This window comes from Telopea speciosissima, chromosome 5 (genome assembly GCF_018873765.1).
Source record: "Telopea speciosissima isolate NSW1024214 ecotype Mountain lineage chromosome 5, Tspe_v1, whole genome shotgun sequence".
Taxonomy (NCBI): Eukaryota; Viridiplantae; Streptophyta; class Magnoliopsida; order Proteales; family Proteaceae; genus Telopea; species Telopea speciosissima.
The window spans coordinates 29,382,653-29,389,888 of NC_057920.1; positions in this window are offsets into that span (position 1 = coordinate 29,382,653).

Below are 7,236 nucleotides of genomic sequence, written 5' to 3' on the forward strand. Positions count from 1 at the left end.
CATTTTGGATTCAACTTCAACACCTCCCGTAGAGCTCCTTCAACAAATAGGTTGTGTGTTTAGTTGGTGCAACTAGCTCTAGTTCCACTGCATTCAATTTCTCTCTTTTCACTGCAAAATCCACTCAAATAAGAGAAGGAAGATGACGCAAGCTCTTGTTTGGAAAAAAAAATCTACCCATTACTTGAAGCTGCATGACTGATAACAATTCAAAATAGAAATTCAGAAATAAACAACAAACAATTATTGGGGGGAAAAAAAAACTTGTGTTCAAAGGCAAGCCAATAAACACCAACAACTTCTCGTCATGAATACTGCCCAGTTCATCATTCAAATCCAGATTGCCAGAAAGTGGAATTGAATTGAACTAATTACCTCCATGATCGAGGAGAATAATATTAGGAAGATAAGATCGGGATCGAATAGAGTTGTTTGGAGGACAAGGACCCATGCAGTCGACCCCTTGTAGGGGGATGTGTTGGAATTGTGTGTCCATCAAACCCGAATGATTAAATTATTAAATTTAATTTTTACATTTTATCATTTCATTTGGGTTTATAAGAATGTTCCATAGGTCTTTACCTAAAACTTGTCTAAATTGGGAATGGGACTGGACATCCTGTTTATATGGTTTCCATATCGCATGTCATGAGAAATGGAGATTTCGGTGCATGGATGTGGGTACACGTCAAGAACGTGTATAGATGAGAATTTGGTACGTATATCTTATGTATTGCTACTAGTTGTGTGTGTGATATACTTACTCCCCACTCGATGGCCCTTTGACCTGAGAAGATTCCATTTGTTGCAGTGTGGCATTACGGATTTTGGTAAGCCAATGGTTGATGTCCAATCGGACTATAAACTGGTACACTAGATTCGTGATCCTGCATTGTAAGCAAAGGGTTTATCAACATGGAATCCACTGTCCATTTACGGAAAATATCTAGGGGAGAGAAAATAGGTGATTGGTCGGACAAAAATCTGGATCCAGTGTTTATTCGAAATGTTTTATAAATTTATTTTTAATATAAAATTAATATATAATATATTGAATTTTATTTCAAAGTTTTATGACCGTCCGATCGTAATCACATATTCTCTCGATCAACGTACATGATGAATTGGGGATAAGTAGCATTAAAGTACATACCCTATAATTCATTATGGGATATTAAAAAAGTGAAAGGGCTTATGTGCAATAAAAGAGTTTATTGGACACATGGCATTATATGGGAGAATAAAATATTTATGGTTGAATATCTTTTTATATTATGACAAAAGATATTATAAGAATAACTTATAAATCATAGTTTGGAAAGATTGTATTCTTTTTAAGATTCTATGTCTTCACTTTAGTAGCAAATTGGAGTTGCAAAATTAGAAGATTCACAAAACACCAAAATGAAAAATTGAGCTAAAGCCAAGATGGAAGGAGATTACTTGAGACCCAAGGATCTCCAAAACTATAAAAGAGGGAGAGGGAGGAGCCTCCCACGATTTTTGGCAGTGCTCTCTCTCCTCTCTTGTAGTAGTGTGTGTGAGATTTGAGTTAGAGAACTCAAGAGGCTTTGGTGATTTTTTGTGTTCTTCTAAAAGGTTGTAAGGATTGATCAAGCCTCAAAGTGTTGAACAACTTTTCAATCTCCAAGTTTGCACAAGTTGGAAGACCTATTATCTATAGAAAGAGTTTCATTTGCAACTCTAAGGTAACCATGAATGTTATTTTGAAATTATTTCTTTCCTATTCTTGATCATGAACTACGAGTATTGATCCGATCCAAATTTCGCTGCGCATTGGGTTTATTCCCAACAATTGGTATCAGAGCGTTGCTTGTACATTCATGGTTTGAGTATGATTTTGATAGAATATGGTTCTCCATGATTTTAGAATAAAATTATTATTTTTTGTTTTTTCCAATAAGAAGATGCATGTTTTATTTTGATTATATTATGATTGATATGAAAAGGGTTTTCTTCTTTTCATATTTAAATAAAAAAAATATTTTTTTTTATTAAAAATTTTTATTGATTTTTATTGGACTTTTTAGTTCAATTTTTTAGTATGCACTCACACTTAATGGTTAAGTAGGTGATTTGCATTCACTCAATTTTGCCACATGTTTATGTGGGGTCATCTGTATCATTACCTTATTAGACTGGATCATGGAAAATTTTTATTTTATCTTAGTGGTTATGGGAATGGATTTAATTTGTAAATCTATGTGGATGATGGTATTTAATTATTTATGTGAAATATAGAATGTGATGTGTGTTGTACTCTCTCCCCCCTCTATCTCTCTCCCTCCTCTATCTCTCTCCCCTTATTCTTTTTGATAAAATTATGTACTCCACCCCTTGGGCAATCCAATAGTGGGTTGTGTTTACCAAGGGTGTTTCTTCTCCAAGGAAAGTGTATAGAGAACTAGGTTGTAATTTTATTATTTTTTGTAAGTTCAACCGATAGAGATTTTGAAGATCTTAAAGAAAGATGAAGGCCAACATACAACAACAGAAGGAGATAGAAAGGAGTATGAAGATGCAAAGAACAAAGCATGGAGATGCCAATAGATGGAGCAAGCATTTTTTTTGTGCATCACTTTATGCATTCGATGCATAATTCTTTTCACATTAAATTAATTAAATAATTATTAATTTAGTGAGAGTAATAATATGTTATTATTCTCACTAAACCTACCATCTCATAACCACGATTTATATATGTGTTACCTTATACGTTGCATTTTTTATATATGACAATATATTTTGTGCATGATCGTTTATCCTCCAACTTTAAAAGCATGTGTGATATGGATAGATTTTAATCGGTAGATCTTTGTTCATAGCCCCTTTTTGATGATAGATGTAGAGGTAGGTAATGAGGTCTCCACAATAGAGTCGATAGGATGTTGTGAGGATCTCACTACCATATGGTCTACACCTTCTCCCATTGGATAGGAAATGGACATGGATAGTGGGAGGGCACTGCATTAGTGGGCCATCTCTCATGATGCCATGATTCATTCCGAATCATTAGGAATACACATGACTTGAGTGTGTGTCAGCCGATAGGATATGGACATGACACTCAAGTGGCCAATTACATTGGAAGCCTAAGAGGTGGACAGAATAGTCCACCCAATCACCGTATTTGGGATGATCCCCGATAGAGTAAGTTTTACATGCAAGGATTGGTGAGTTCTAATACATTTTTTTATTATGGAGGGATATGAAAAAAATGAAGGACCATTGTTTTAATTAGCCCAAAATCAAAATTCAATGGTCATGATATTTATTATGTTCTTACTTGCACATGTGTAGATCTTTTCGACATGGCTGCCCTAATCAACAACACCCTTATGTCACTTATCACCCAATCAAAATTGATCGGGTCAAATTATGAGGATTGGCATCGTAACATTATGCTCCTTCTCAAGGCTGAGGGACTTCACTCTATCCTAAAGGAAGAGTCTCCCACTATACCATCTGCTGATATGGATGGAACTGAGGGTACTACTGAATTGACCGCGGAATACCTAAAGGAAAGGGTGGGCATCTTCAAATCCTACCATCAAAGGGATTCAAAGACCCAACTATACATTTTGAATTCCATTGATAAATCGATTGTCGAGTCTATCAAGGAAATATCTTCTGCGGGTGACATGATGGCTAAAATCAAGGCGTTGTATAGCCAACAAGATACCCACATAGAGTATGAGTTGGTGGATAAGATCCACAGTCTCAAGATGGAACCTGGAACTCCGATCTTGGACCATGTAATGAAAATTTGAAATCTATTCGAACAATTGGAGGGTTTAGGTTCTGAAAAGTTCTCCTTCAAGTATAAGAGGAACGTCATTTTTAAATCTCTCCCCGGCTCATTCAGCTCCTTTATTTTCAACTTCAATATGAACAAGTTAGATGTTCAGTTAACCGAGCTGGGTAATATGTTACAAGAAACCGAGAGAGCGATTAAAAAGGAAAAGGCAGAAGTGCACCTCACCGAGGTGAAACAAAATTCTTCCAAGAACAAAGGAAAGAAAAAGAAGGGTAAGACCCGTAAAGGAAAAAGCGAGAAAATTCAGAAGAAGAAATCTCCCAAGGAAAGAAAGTGTTTTTTTTGTGGGAAAGAGAGACATTGGAAACGTAACTGCCGTGCATACCTGGCTTCCTTGAAAAAGAAGTTGGACGACCAAGATACCTCTTCAGAAGGTAATTTGAATGTTTTTGTCCTTTTCGAAACTAATATGTCTATTGGACCATCTAACTCATGGCTTGTGGATACCGGATCTACGGTCCATGTCTGTAATATGTTATAGGGGTTCAAGGAGACAAAAAGACTGGACAAGAATGAAGTGTGTCTCAACATGGGCACTGGAGCAGAGGCCAAGGCATTGGCAGTTGGAACCTATAGTATAGAATTTGATTCTGCATCTTTAGTTTTAAAGAATTGCTACTATGTTCCTTCTTTTAAAAGGAATATAATTTTCGTTTTAAAGTTAGTTTTAGACGGTTATATATTTACTTTTGATGCTAGACTTTCAATTTGTTATAATAATATTTTTGTTGTTTCTGGATTTTTACAAAATGGTTTGTATTTTCTAGAACAACCCTTGATAACGAATGAGGTTTCAAATATCGATTTGAAACGAAAGAGAGCTCCAGTGAGTCCTATTTACCTATGGCATTTTAGATTAGGTCACATTAATGTAGACAGGATTAATAAGCTGATGAAGGACGGGCCGTTAGAAAGTCTAAAGGTCGAACCATTCCCAATTTGTGAGTCATGCCTATAAGGAAAGATGACCAAGAAGCCCTTTCCCAATAAAGGCAGGAGAGCCGACGATTTATTGGAATTAATTCACACCGATGTGTGTGGGCCCATTAGCATCCAAGCTAGGTATGGTTATGAGTACTTTGTGACATTCACCGATGACTATTCTAGATACGGTAGTATCTACTTAATGCGTAAGAAGTCAGAGACTTTTGAAAAGTTCAAAGAGTTTCACGCTGAGGATGAAAAACTGTTAGATAAACGCATTAAGTCCATTCGATCAAATCGAGGAGGGGAATATTTATCAGATGAATTCAAAGCATATCTCATGACCGAGGGGATTGTGTCACAACTATCAAATCCTGGTACACCTTAACAAAATGATGTATCTGAGAGACGCAACCGGACTTTGTTAAACATGGTTCGAACCATGCTCACCTTTAGTGAGTTACCCTTATCTTTCTGGGGGTATACCCTAGAGACTGCGATCTATATATTGAATAGGGTTCCTACTAAAATTGTACCTAAAACCTCATTTGAATTATGGTATGGGCGCACGCCAAACGTAAAACACTTCAGGGTTTGGGGTTGTCTTGCATATGTATGCAAGCAACAAATAGATAGTAAGTTGGAACCACGTTCTTTTAGATGCTTATTCTTGGGATACCCAAAAGACACAATAGGTTACAACTTATATGACCTCGCAAATCAAAAAGTCATTGTTAGTAAGCATGTTATTTTCATTGAAGAAGATTTGATTGCCATGAGAAGCGACCCTGTTGTTATACAAGAGATGTCTGCTATACCTGAAATGCCTAATCCATCAATTGAACCAACTATCGACCCCATCGAACCTGATATAATTTAGGAGCCGCAACGTAGTGGGAGGACCATAAGGCCACCCACACGTTATACACTTCTTACTGAAGAAGCTAAGACCGTAGAAGAATTCTATATGGTTACCACTGAATCGGATAACGATCCGTATACATATAAACAAGCTCTTCAAGATGTAGATGCACCTAAATGGGAGGAAGCCATGCGCTCTGAAATTGACTCAATGTATTCCAATAATTTCTGGACTCTAGAGGATCCACTAGAAGGCATAAAGCCCATTGGTTGTAAGTGGATCTGCAAGAGGAAGAGAGGCGTAGATGAAAAGGTTGAGAGATTCAAGGCAAGACTGGTAGCAAAAGGTTATACTCAACAAGAAGGTATAGACTATGAGGAGACCTTTTCACTAGTAGCTATGATGAAATCCATCAGGATTTTATTGCCAATAGCCGCACACTACAATTATGAAATCTGGTAGATGGATGTGCAAACTGCATTTCTAAATGGATTTCTTGATGAAGAAATCTACATGTAACAGCCAGAGGGGTTCACTTCAAAAGGTGAAAGTGTTCAAGTTGTTGAGATCCATTTATGGACTTAAGCAAGCTTCCAGAAGTTGGAACAGCCATTTTGATCAAGCAGTCAAATCGTTTGGCTTTAAACAGAACATGGATGAACCCTGTGTTTACAAGAAATTCAATGGGAGTGCGGTTTGTTTTCTCGTATTGTACGTAGATGACATTTTACTAATAGGGAATGATGTTGGGTTTCTTTCATCCGTAAAGGTGTGGTTGTCCATCACTTTTTCGATGAAGAACTTAGGTGAAGCTAGCTATATCCTTGGGATCAAGCTTATTAGAGATCGTCAGAAAAGGATGCTAGGCTTGTCACAATCCACATACATAGAAAAGATACTAGCAAGATTTAATATGAAAAATTCCAAGAAAGGAAATGTTCCTTTCCGCCATGGAATTTCACTTTCCAAATCTCAATGCCCCAATACTCCAGAGGACATTGAAGAGATGAAGAGAGTTCTCTATGCCTCTACAGTGGGAAGTCTGATGTACGCTATATTGTGTACAAGGCCAGATATCTGCTATGCTGTAGGGATAGTGAGTTGGTTTCAATCCAATCCAGGAAAAAAGCATTGGACTGTGGTCAAGAATATTCTCAAGTATTTGAGAAAGACCAAAGATTATTTTCTAGTGTATGGGCGTGATGAGTTGTCAGTAGTTGGATATATGGATTCATATTTCCAAACTACTAAGGATGATAGAAAGTCTACATCCGGTATGGTTTACCTTATGGGTAGTGGAGCGATTGTGTGGAGAAGCGCCAAACAGAAATCTATAGTCGATTCTACTACCAAGGCAGAGTACCTAGCAGCTGGTTGATGCAACCAAGGAAGGTGTCTGGCTCAAGAAATTTCTTACCGACTTGAAGGTTGTTCCAGAGTTAGTCAAGAATTCCATACCTTTATTGTGTGATAACACGGGGGTGATTGCATAGTCCAAGGAGACTAGGGCTCATCAGAGGAACAAACATGTGCAGTGGAAGTATCACCTGATTAGAGAGATAATCCAGCAAGGTGATGTAGCTGTTTCCAAAGTTGGCACTGCTGATAATGT